General features: G+C 36.3%; 1 protein-coding gene across 2 annotated transcripts in view; it reads right to left on the bottom strand.

The window, feature by feature from the left end:
- The window catches only part of LOC134658104 (peroxidase-like), a 117,467-nt gene extending 104,447 nt beyond the window's left edge, over positions 1-13,020 (bottom strand). For both annotated transcript variants that reach the window (XM_063513714.1, XM_063513721.1), the window contains exon 1: positions 12,878-13,020. The gene's annotated coding sequence lies outside the window, so the exon portion shown is untranslated. The remainder of the gene's footprint in view (positions 1-12,877) is intronic.
- Between the last annotated feature and the right edge of the window lie 363 nt (positions 13,021-13,383).

The following is a 13,383-nucleotide window of genomic DNA, read 5'->3' as shown; positions in this document are numbered from 1 at the left end:
ATCTTGTTCAGTGTATCAAAACTCGAATATAATCATTATTGGCAAATATACCTACGGTTTTATACGCTCAGTGGTCTTTTCAATAATTCGAGCAGTTGTGACGAGTTTTATTATCGTCGTAAAATCCAATACGCTTGTCTGATTGACGGAGGTTCCTTTAAAGATGTCAATAAATCATAATCGTACCTTTCAGGTTTTCATTAGCTTCTCTCGGCATTCGGGTTATTGAATTAAATGTGTTTACCTCACCCCAAATATTTCCGTCGCTTTATTTCAGACATCCGGTCTTATTTATTTAGTATCGTGTAAAGATGAATATATCTATAATTTATCAAATCATGTTGCTTATTAACCTACTCTATTTAGAAGTTACTCAGCTTACCTACCTAATTACTTATTTTCTGCTGAATCCGTATAGCTATACGGATTCATATTATGTTTCCATTCCATTTTGTAGAATTGTAGATTAATGTGGGCATGTCGCAGAGTTCTCTTTAATACCTATAAGTATAACAAGCTATAAAGTACACCGGCTCTAACTTGTTATAATACATTACGATACCAGTGCGAAAAATAGGAAATTCTCAACGAGTAGCGATATATCGACACGAGTTGCGAATTACCTATTCGCACATGTATCGTTCAACGTTTTACATTACATTTATGGCCCTTTGCGACATAGTCACACCGTAATGTGCTAATTATAGCACTAGTGCTGTAAAGAAGCATCATATGTACTGTAAAATACCTATATTTTGAAAGACCGAACAATTTCAAGAAACGACCACACACTATTTTGTATTCCGCAAATGTGTTAAAATAATATATTGTATGTTTGGTCTTTACTGTGTACTTATACAAGAAGATATTACTGTGTTTGGGGTGATACCTACTTATTATAGATGTAGGTATTTATTTAGGGCTCTTTGGGCTCGCATAAGAAGCTTTGCGCAGCTTATTATGATTTTTAAATTAAATTCACATAATTAGGTACTTACACTGAAAGCTTGGATGATATAATGATTAGACATACCAAAATGTATATTGACCATGTAGGTAGATGTTTAGACGTACCTATGTACATATAAGTTTTGGTGATATAGGAAAAGAAACCAATGCACATTACCTATGGGTTAAATATATGTAAGTATAGTTCAATACAAGAACTAAAAAAATTACAACAATTTTCTAACACACATTTATTAAATTTTAAAAATGTCTTACAAAAGCTGACTAATCAAACCTACAATGGGCCCTTGGAAGAGGATGGACACGTACTCGACCTAATCAACCCTGAAACGCCTGCGACATGTTAAATCTGGTTTTACTCCACACTACCCATTTGTCTCTATTTATTGCGAATGTTAGTCGACAAAAAGAGATCCCGTTACTAGTAAATTACCTATATATTTGGAGCTTCGTCTCGAAAAAGAATACCTTATTTGGAACGAAAGAAATTTAATGACGCGTAAAGTTCAAGATATTCGACACAATACCGCGAGGGTAACGAAAAATTATATAAGCGGATCTCTCCAAATTTTATAAATGTGAAACGGTTTTGGAAGTTTATTTAAAGATATTACGCCCTCATGCTCTTATTAGAATGGTCTTTACAAAGCCAAATAGGTTTTCTACCGATGGGCCAGTTTTTTTAGTTCTATTTATAAGCTAAATAATTTATTTAAAAGCAAGGAAATTTATTTGAAAAGAATTATCCATGCATCTCTCAGTTTTGTTCGTAAAAATATAATTTTATGCATGTCAAGGACCCGTTTCAAGAAAGCGTGGTTGGATGCGTCGCAGCTACACTTTTCAACTCTAAATAGATACTATGCCTGAATCAAAATCATTTATCCGATGCAGCAATAAAAATTAAATAAATAATCAGCTAATTCACGCATGACCCATATATTAAATAGAGTTCGATTAAAAAATCAGTTGAAAACACAGAACAGATAGTTTTGGCGCAGAGTTCGACTTTGGTATTTTACAAAGTAGTTACATACATATTTGTATGCAAGGGTACTAAGCTAAATAGCTTTGCTGACTGTACAAGCATTGTTATTAGGGCGAGCGAAGCGAGCCCTATCACTATTCGACAAACTATGCATTCTTGTGGTACACTTTACGGAAAAACTACTGCACTGTTAGGTTTGAGATTTAACATAGTAATTTAAATTGATGTCTAGATGTGTTATCAAACATAAAAATATCATTTTATGAGCGTAAAAAAATAAATTAAAGTAATAACACTTTGTATTAAAACTAGCGCCATCTGTTGGCAAAATAATGAATTAACATTGGCGCTAATGTTAATTATTTATTTCTCTAACAGATGGCGTCAGTAGTAAATAAATAAATAAATATTAAACATTCTTATACAAATCGACTAAGCCCCACAGTAAGCTCAAGAAGGCTTGTGTTGTGGGTACTCAGACAACGATACCTATGTGGTGTTTTCAATTTCAATAATGTCGATGGCGCTTACGCCATTAACATCGATGAAATACAAAAGTGGGTTAAAATCGCTTCGTTTGGTTTGATTCCCAATTTAGCAATTTTCTGTGAATACCTACTAGAACAATCAATCTTGCTGTATATTCACTGCGGAGGTCAATTTACTCGTATGTTTTGTGACGCTAATGAACTGATCAGTCATGTTGTGCTAGCAACTTAAATCAGGTATTTTCAGTTCGAGAAACAGTTTTGGCGCCATTCATTTATTACGTAAGACGATTTTGGGGTGGAGGGGGATCGAACAATGTCTTATTTTTTCTTACAAGGGCGGGAGGGGGTTTTATAGTTCTTTCGTAAGATCACAAAGATGCGATTTTTTAAATTTCTATGAAGTTATAACGTTTAAAATAATAATAATACTTCCACACTCTATGCTATCAAACACGGTGCAGAGTTAGGGTAAATGAGCTCAAGTACCTTTGTACAGGTACAAATAAACATTCATAAAAATATATTTTTGAAAAATAAACACTAAAACAAACCAAACGTGAACTCATTTTTTCATTTAGATTAATATAGGGGGTCGGAGGGGGAGGGGGTCAGCCTATTCTTATTATTTCTTACATAGGGGAGGGACGGGGTCAAAACCTGGCAAAAATTGTCTTACGTAATTAATGAATGGCGCCTTTAGTGTTAATATTGCTTGGAACTGCTAAAATTATAAATAAAGATAAGCATATTAATACAAAGTTAGTCGTTAAGTCATGTATCAGCCCTAAGTCACTGAACATAGTTCAGTGACTTAGGGCCGATACACGACTGCAACTTGTATGGAAACTGCACGCCGACTGCACGCCAATTGCAACGTCGGCGTGCAGTTCAACAAAATGACCCAGAATCCTGGCAGTTCCTAGTGGAACTCAGGTTTGGTGCAACAAAGGCACATTATGTTTTAGTCATCCGACTCATCTTGATGAGCACTTAGGAGAGTAGTAGGTACCCAAGATAGAGCTGATGCTGAAACCTGACAGTACCTAGTGGAGCTCGGGTTTGGTGCAACATATATAGACACACGCTGTTTTGGATATCCGACTCGTCATGCGTGATCACTGGGTATACCAGTACCCAAGATAGCTGATGCTGAACCTTGGCTGTACCTAGTGGAGCTCGGGTTTTATACAACATAGGCACACGCTGTTTTGGTCATGCAACTCGTTTTGATGTGTACTCTTAGGAAAGTAGTACCCAAGATAGAGCTGATGCTGAACCTTGGCTGTACCTAGTGGAACTCAGGTTTGGTGCAACACAGGCACACGCTGTTTTAGTCAATCGACACGTGAGCACTTGGAAGAGCAGTACCTAGTGGAACTCAGGTTTGGTGCAACATAGGCACACGCTGTTTTGGTCATCTGACATGTCTTATAATGAACACTTAGAAGAGCCAGGTTTGGTGGAACATAGGCAAACGCTGTTTTGGTCCTCCGACTCGTTTTTTTGAGTACTTGGGAGATACCCAAAATAGAGCTGTAGCTGAACCCTGGCAGTATTTAGTGGAACTCAGGTTTGTTGCAATATAGGCACACGATGTTTTGGTCATCTCACTCGTCTTGATGAGCCCTTAGAAGAGTATATAGTACACAAGATAGAGCTGATGCTGAACCCTGGCAGTACCTAGTGGAGCTCGGGTTTGGTGCAACATAGACACATACTGTTTTGGACATCCGACTCGTCTTGGTCCTCCGACTCGTTTTTTTGAGCACTTGGGAGATACCCAAAATAGAGCTGTAGCTGAACCCTGGCAGTATTTAGTGGAACTCAGGTTTGTTGCAATATAGGCACACGATGTTTTGGTCATCTCACTCGTCTTGATGAGCCCTTAGGAGAGTATATAGTACCCAAGATAGAGCTGATGCTGAACCCTGGCAGTACCTAGTGGAGCTCGGGTTTGGTGCAACATAGACACATACTGTTTTGGACATCCGACTCGTCGTACCCAAGATAGAGCTGATGCTGAACCCTGGCTGTACCTAGTGGAACTGTGTTTGTGTGTTTATGTGCGGAGCAGCGTGATTACCGCCAGTAGGTGTCCAGACGGGATAGTTTTTCGGTCAATTGTGTGGTGTGGATGCAAAAATAAATTCAAGGACATTGGCTCGCTGACCCAACATTATGTAGGAAAAAGCCAGTTAGCTTCCTTACAAAAAGTACTGGGCGATCGTGTAGGATATATATAATGCGTGTGCCTAACGCTGTTTTGGTCATCCGACTCGTCTTGATGAGCACTTAGGAGATTAGTACCCAAGATAGAGCTGATGCTGAACCCTGGCTGTACCTAGTGGAACTCAGGTTTTGTGCAACATAGCACACGCTGCTTTGGTCATCTGACACGTCTTAATGAACACTTAGAAGAGCAGTACCCAAGATAGAGCTGATGCTGAACCCTGGCTGTACCTAGTGGAACTGTGTGTGTGTGTTTATGTGCGGAGCAGCGTGATTACCGCCAGTAGGTGTCCAGACGGGATAGTTTTTCGGTCAATTGTGTGGTGTGGAGAGGGTGTGGACGCAAAAATAAATTCAAGGACATTGGCTGACTGACCCAACATTATGTAGGAAAGCCAGTTGGCTTCTTTACAAAAAGTAAGTACTGGGCGACCGTGTAGGACGTAATAAGCGCTTATGAAATTGTATAATTATGTGTGGATGATTTTGTCGTCTGGACACATTTTTAATGGACAAAGTAAAAGCTGTAACAGACAGGCGTACCGGACAGCAACCGAGGTCCGGTTAGTATATTTCCTTCTTGTTCTCACTTATAGCTGCGTTCTTAACGGACTTATTACGTAGGTACCCACTCGATCGAACATGAAACAAGCCTTGGATTCGATCAAAGTCGCGGTCCGGTACGTTTAGGTAACTCCGCGAGCCCTTACAAAGCTCTGCTTTTTGCTAGTTTAATTAAACATGTACAAGTAGGTACCTACTTATGTATTCAAGTAAGATCACAAAGCAATGATCTGAAGGTATTAAGTATTTGAACCCCCATAGGGTAAGATTCTTACCCTGGGTGTTAACAAAATACTTAATAGCTTCAGTTCGTTGGTTTGCGATTTTACTTGAATATAAGGTAAGATTACGCTTACATGAACAAGTACAGTCAGCAGCAGAAGTTGCTAAGCGGGCGAGGTGTTCAAAATTACCTTGACACGCTCTTATTCTCTTAACAATAAAGCTGCGTCAAGATCATTTTGAACACCTCGCCCGCTTAGTAACTTCTGCTGCTGACTGTACATACATATTTAATAGGCCGGGCTAAACGGAATTTGACGGTGATAGAATTCCGAAACCTAACTCAGCTCATGCAAGTAGTCGTAGTAGGTAACACGTGGGTATTATAGGTACCAACTATTTGTATCTAGGCAGCTGCATATTACCATGAATAGGTTTATTATTTATTTCTTACATAATGTAATGTTATTTTGCTATTGATATTTGATGATGATTTTTATCTGTATTGACATTTGTATATAATAAATAGTTGACGATCATAATATAAATTCGTATAGATTAGCTTAGATTTATTAATGAAATATATTATAATTAAGAACCAATAGAGAGAACAAATTAATCAAAATGTCAGATACACCAAAATTACATTAATTATATAAAACATCACATAAACATTTATTTCTTTGTTTCACAATTACCATCACAAAGCAATTACATTTTTGAGCATCTTTAGCGCCAGGATGCTAGAAGACAAAACCATCTTTAAGATTCAATTGATCTTGAACTCTTTTCCCTCTTGTTTTTATAGGTAAATATTTTCATCTCTAGTTATAACAATTTATTAGATAAACCGCGGTATTCGGAGAACAAGATCCGTTCTAGAGAAGAGAACGATACGATATGTACTAGATATCTGGTAGTTTAGATTTCAACTAGATATCTTTTGCAGCTCAATTCGGGCAACCAATGTCACTTTCAAAATCGTTTTAAAATCGCTTTGAGATCTAAAAATACATAACGAGATGTTTTAGACACTGTCAAAATCATTCAAGAGTATCTCCAGAATCGCGGAAATGTGAAATTTGAAAGGCTAGATCTTAAAAATATCGTTGTCGTTTCTTGGTGATGTCTAATAGTTATCTAGTTCAAAAACCGAATCGGGCCCAAATAAACGAATAAAATGTGGGTGGTATGAAATATAACAGCTAGTTAATTTCAGCCGCCGGTCGTAAATCACAAATAAAAATATCACGAAAATAAAGTCCTCCTCAAATGAAGTTTTTATATTCTTTATACAGAGAGGTAGGGATAGGGAAGTATGCCCCCCGACATTGCAAAAGGCAAAAGGCGGCATTGCCGCGCAAAACGGCGAATGTCACTGCCAATGTCAATGATAACTTGAGTGACGATTTGAACTTTCCAATAGCTATATAGCTATATAACTATAGCTTAGATGTATTGAGAACCGCATTAACCATTTCCCGCGGCAATGCAACAAACTGTAATACAGCGCTGCAATATTAGCAGCTATAATTTCAATACTTAGCCGACATAAAACTATTGTAGACACTTTCTCTTCTCAAGCAACTGAATGTCCTGTTATTCTAGCAACTGACCCGAAACGTTACGTGACCATTTGCATTTTCAGCATGTTAATTAAGTACCTACAGAGCAAAAAATTCAATTATTAAACTTAATTTAAGAATCGATTGAGTCCGATCAGATGCAAGCCAAATGCAATTTACCAGCATTATTAGCACCTCCTAAATACTATTTTTATTTTTTTGCAATTGGTACGGCTATAATAATGCAGTTCTGCAACATTACTGATTACGTGATGTGCAGTGCATTGCATTGTGCACATTAAGGTGAGTTTTCAGAATGATAAGAAGTAATTTAGACCGATTAGATACGGAGAAACTCGCACTATATAATATTTAACATACATATTACTGCGAGTTTCTCCGTATCTATGCGGTCTACATCTTATCATTCTGATAACTCACCTTAACTGTCTCCTTTATATCAATTACCAGTTGTGCCTTTTTCTTTTTGTGGATATAAAACAGCTAAGTGCTTGTCAGACTCGTACACCTCATGAATTTTTCTTAGATTTTACGTAGGTACCTATTTAGAAGAATCAATATTTTATTGGAAAGGATTAAAGAGGCACAAACTTAACTATGCCGTTGGGAAATTATTGTATCGAGAAACTGTTATATAAAGGTAACAAATGCGAGAAGAAGAATATTTCTATACCTACCGTAAAATTGGGTGAGTAGGGTTCGCGGGGAGAGTTGGGTTATGAATGGGGAGAGGAGGGAAGAATGGAGGGTGAGATGGGATTTTAAGGCTACTGCTAAAAAATAATGTATTCCAATTTAAAATGGAATAATACTCATAATAAAAAAAAAACGATCCAACAATCTTCCAAAATCACCTTTGTATGAAATCCCATCTCACCCCAATTACGAGGGACTACGGGGTGAGGTGGGATTTCCTGTTTATCGTCAAAGTTTTGAAATGGAACTACCCAAAATAAAATAAAAACTAAAATACAAACGTCCGGATCCAGTTTGCATATGTAAAAATAAATAAAATAAAATGTTATCGAGGTTTGAATGTCAGTTTTGCCCCTACTCACCCCATTTTACGGTACATATTTTATTGGAAACACTTTTCGTTTTCTATTATAGTTCTTTTTTTTAGCATTAGGAAAAAGGTAAACAATCTTGACGTGTCTATTCATTAACAAACACTTGAAAAATAAGTCACTGCAAATATGTAACAGTAATGAATCATATATGATTATGTACATTCTTTTACTTACATAAGTAATAAAACTGATTTTTAAAAAGCGCTTTTCAATTAAGACATGTCAAGATTGCGTACCTAGTCTTTTTCGAATGCTAAAAAAACGAACTATAGAATCGGTAATAATACTACATTTTAAAATTTTAATACCCGTTAAATAAAACAGTTTTCAACATTGGCTTTTAGGTACCTAGAAACAAGTTTTACTGGTTATTATATAAACCTTTGAGAAAGAGGTATAACTCAATCTGCATCGTTTAAGAAACGCTAAGCCTGTGTCAATTATATTATGATATAATTGTTGAAACAAATAGAGATTCAAAGCACTACAGGTTTAATCATACCTACAGAAACACTGCAAACACTGCATCAACCCCGCGAGTGCAATCCTTTTTTGATGCTATCTACATCATCTACATGCATATTCCCAGATCTTATCTGTCAAATTCGAAGAATTCCAAAATGTCTCTGAAGCATGTCAGAAGCAAATCTAGCTTAATAGTTACAAAAGCCCCTCGATCTAAATACTATATCTGTATACTTAGTAGGTAGGTAGCAGAGACAACCAGCCCATAACGCCAATGTTATAAGATAAACAAAACAATACACTCCTTTTTTGGGCAGTCGTGTAAAAATGTGTCAATGTTCGTGACTGTACCTAATTGTCTAGATATATCGACAACCATGTTGATTTCATTGGGTTTTCCTTAACGACGACAGTGTAACATAACGGTAGGACAGATAATATTAAGCTATTTACAATGAGTTGTACAAACCCAGGCGTCTTTCACAACGCGTTTCCTACCCAGCCGTAACCGTGTCGAGGAAAAACGTGCGAGTGAAAAATAATAAGGCATTGTATTAGTACTTGTAACAGATAACCGCGATTGACATTGTCTCGGCTTGACAAGCCTTTGTAAGCGAATTACAACCGTGATAATCGCGTGCCCCGGAATGGAAGCGATACTGCCAGTATTAATTCGTAGCCATTTTAATTCGATTAGGTTCCGATTGTAGTTAATATTTAATTTGTCACGGTAAATTTTAAATCGATTAATAAAATTTATTTAAGTGCAAACACAATAAGTATTTACACTTTTAGGTTGATATGGATCACTGAAGTACTTAGGTGCTTCTTGAAAATTGAAGTAGGTATTATCATAGATAACTTTCCACTTTTAGAAGTGAGTAGTTATCTATGGTAATACCTGCTTCAATTTGTTTTTAAGCATTATACTATCAAGATATTTATTATACGAGGGTTTCAAGGCTATTATGGTTTTAAAATAAGACAGAGTCATTCTCTTCCGCTAGATCATTATTGTTTCAGAAGTCGGATATATGAATTATATGAGTAATTACTATGTAGAAGGCAAAGAGGCGATAGGCCTTAACGGCTTAACAGATACAATTCGATAGGTAGGTTCTACCGTCAATTATAATTTTTAAACAATATCTTATAATTATATAATATTAGAAATAATATTATTGCTACCGTAATCAAAGTTTTAAAGCCACAAACACACCTTGATTTTTTAAAGTGGAATTTTGAATAACTGAAAATAGAATTAATGTCGAAATATTCGAAGCATGTCCTGTACCTTTACTTAATTTACTTATGTACAGGTACAGTGAACCTTATGTACATAGAACGCGTGCTTATGAAGCAAACTACGTCAAAGATATGTTTACGTTTAGGTACATATTTCATCTTATTACAAAGGAGTACGGTGCAAAAGTGTACCGTATAAAAAATAAGGATGTTATTAAAAGGTTATTAAAGGTTTTAGCATGGGAAATTTCTTATTTTTTATTAATTACTTTAACAAAGGTTGTATTAATAATAAAACAATAACAGATATTTAATTACACAAACGGGTCTACCGCGATATAATTTCATTGTTTTTACCTTTAATTCCGACGTTTCAGCTGAGTTGCACCAGCTGTATGGTCACGGAAAGACTGACGTCCCAACAAATGTCAACGGAGATATTAATAAAACACCACTAAACTACCCGAAATTAGTTAGTAAAAATGTTCGGGGTAGACAAAGAAATTGCAGCTACCCGTCAAAGTTTAATGTTTATTGTCCACGGCACGACACGCAACACTCACAGTATCCGTACACTGGTCCGAAGATATATCCGCTGGTTTCAACATTTGAATCACTGGTCCCCAAGTAGACGATAATTTGTACCCGTCCTCTCGATTGAAATTTTTAGGGTGTTTTTATTTTTAGGGTGGTGTTTCAGCTGAAACGTCGGAATTAAAGGTAAAAACAATGAAATTATATCGCGGTAGACCCGTTTGTGTAATTAAATATGTGTACAAAACGCGAGAGTTTAAAGTGTTATAAAACAATAACAGGTTAAAGATAATAAATAACAGGTAACCATATAGTTGCGTAAAAGCATTTTCCCAACGTAAAAAAAAGGTAACCATATAGTAACCATATACTTCAGGTTATTTTTATTTATTTATTTAAACTTTATTGCACGATATAAAATTGTACAAATGGGGGACTTAATACCTTAAGGCATTCTCTATTCTAATACGTATTAAGTCAGTGATTCTGACCATACTTACTTTACTTTTTATCCTGACCCACATTTTGTTGACGTTTTTGTTCTGCTCTGTGTGTTATTTCTAATATTAAGTCAGTGAGGCTAGGCAATACTGATATATCGTGAATTTCATTGAACTTGGATAACTGATAAAAATGTGGGCGGTGTAGCGTCTCGTGTGGCACGAGACTGTATACAAATATCTACGCACGGACACGCTAATACTTGAATGAACGCTACGTACCTACCTAATACGTTCCGCCGGTGTAGACGCGTCGTCGTGTCGCGGCGAGCGCATCCACCTTGATTTACGGCCATATTCGAACTTTAAGATACGTCAAATACTAGAGATTGAAACGATATGAAATGGATATGTCAGTGTCAAACAAGTGTCAAAAGTGACGTTTCTTCAAACAAACGCGTCACTTTTGACACTTGTTTGGCACTGACATATCCAATCCATATCGTTTCAATCTCTAGCTTGGAGGATACAACTAAACGGAGTAGCCATTAACAGGCTTTCCCCTCTGTCGAAAATAGGCGGCCAACGGTCATACACAATGTATGGACTGACGTTTATCTGACATGGCTATTTTTACGTTACGCATACATTTGACGTTCCCCTCCCCCGCAAAAATCGGCAGACTGTTTTGTACAGAAAATTACAGACATGGCGTCTCCGTTTGATTATATCCTCCAAGATCTCTAGTATTTGACGTATCTTAAAGTTCGAATATGGCCGTTATTATTCTCACAGACTAACCGAAAATTGTTTGAAACAGATCGCTCTTTGGCGATTCACGTAACCTTGCTGAGTAACTTTATTTAGGTAAGTATTATTCCACAAATCGAGAAAGCGGGTACAAATAGCGAAGTAGGCAATCTCTACCCGACTTACTTTTTTTTTAAGTTATAGGTAACACTTATAAGCAATAACCACGTACAGTCAGCTCCAGAGAATACTAACAACAAAACTAATTTTCTGGCTGTACATATCGTATTATATGCAGGCCGCGGTATGGTGACTATGGTGAAATAAAATGCGACTTACACCACGTCAAACAACTCTCTATAATAATAAGTACCATGAGAGCCTGAGGCTGCTCAAATGGGAACACTGTCGGCTACGACTGCTCGTCATATTGCATATAGGTCCACTGTCAATCTTAAAAAGGATTTTGTAAGAATCAAACAATCCTTATTAGTACGAGCAATATATTTGATATAATTTTTTGACGTAAGAAGACATATAAGGTATTACTGAAAATATGGACGGCAAAAAGGTACTTTTGATTAATGAATTTATCTTGGTCGAATGATTATAAATATGATTGAGAGAAAAGAGATATTGACAAAAGTTACATTAATTCCAGAGAAACTTTTATTACATATATATTAAGAATTGATAAGGGCAAACATGTTTTTTGCTTTATTAAACAGGTTTTTTTACTAAAAATATACGAAACAACAGCTCTTAGTGCGCCAACAATCGAGATTATAAATGTAATAGCCTATCGAGGTGATTTACCTCAGATCACAGTCTCGTCAAGGGGTTGTAAACCAACATGTTCACAAAGTTTCAGTCGTCTCGTTTACAGTCTGAAACTTATAATTTATAGCGACACTATAACTTGGTTAGCTAAAAAACTTTTTAATCTGATCTTAGTATTAAATTAACAGTAGGTATTTCTAATTTATTCTTCGTCAAACTCATTAAATAAATATCTTTAAGCTTAGAGAATTAGAGAATATTGTTAATGGCATTTGAAAACAAATTGTAATTGCGATAAATGTCTACATGACAAAACCCATAATGTAAACAAGTTGCTTAAGCAGTTTTCTTTTTACATATTTTATATGTTTAATGTAGCAAAAAATATCCATAATTCGACTACAAGAAAACATCGTTTACATAACATTAAAAATGCTAATGCATTTTTTTTTAATTCAGTACGGGTGTCTAATTAATAGGAACAGTACCTTGAATGGGACCCCTATATATGTTTATTTAGTTCCTTAATAATCCAATCACTTACCTAGAATTAATAATTGTAATCGAAGTACCACCACTTTCGTCACACGAGAACTGCCTTAATAGGTTTTTAGGTACCTACTGTACTGTAAATAGTATGAGCTTTACGCGGGTGCCACGGCCGACGCGGCTTGTTGAGGACTAAGCCGTGCGCACGCGCAAGCTACACCTTTATACAGCGGCAGCGGGGATGAAGCCGATACTCATATTTTATAATTTAATAATTTAAGTCATGTGACTAGTCCAAATACTAGTTGACATGGGGTCATGTAAGGTGTAGTCCTGGTCAAGAGAAAGTATTGTTGAAACATTAACACTTTAGGGCCACTTGCACCATTGACTTACCCGGGATTAACCGGTTAAACCTGGAGTTACCATGGTTACTCCATAATACGTATACATGTACTGTATGTAGGCAGAAAGAATACAGGCAGTTATTACACACGCACTAATCAGCGTGAACGATTAAATTGTATCATAATTGCCTAATGTCATTAGCGGGTCTAACGC

This window comes from Cydia amplana, chromosome 2, assembly GCF_948474715.1.
Source record: "Cydia amplana chromosome 2, ilCydAmpl1.1, whole genome shotgun sequence".
NCBI classification, from domain to species: Eukaryota; Metazoa; Arthropoda; class Insecta; order Lepidoptera; family Tortricidae; genus Cydia; species Cydia amplana.
This window is presented reverse-complemented; position numbering and strand designations above follow the sequence as displayed.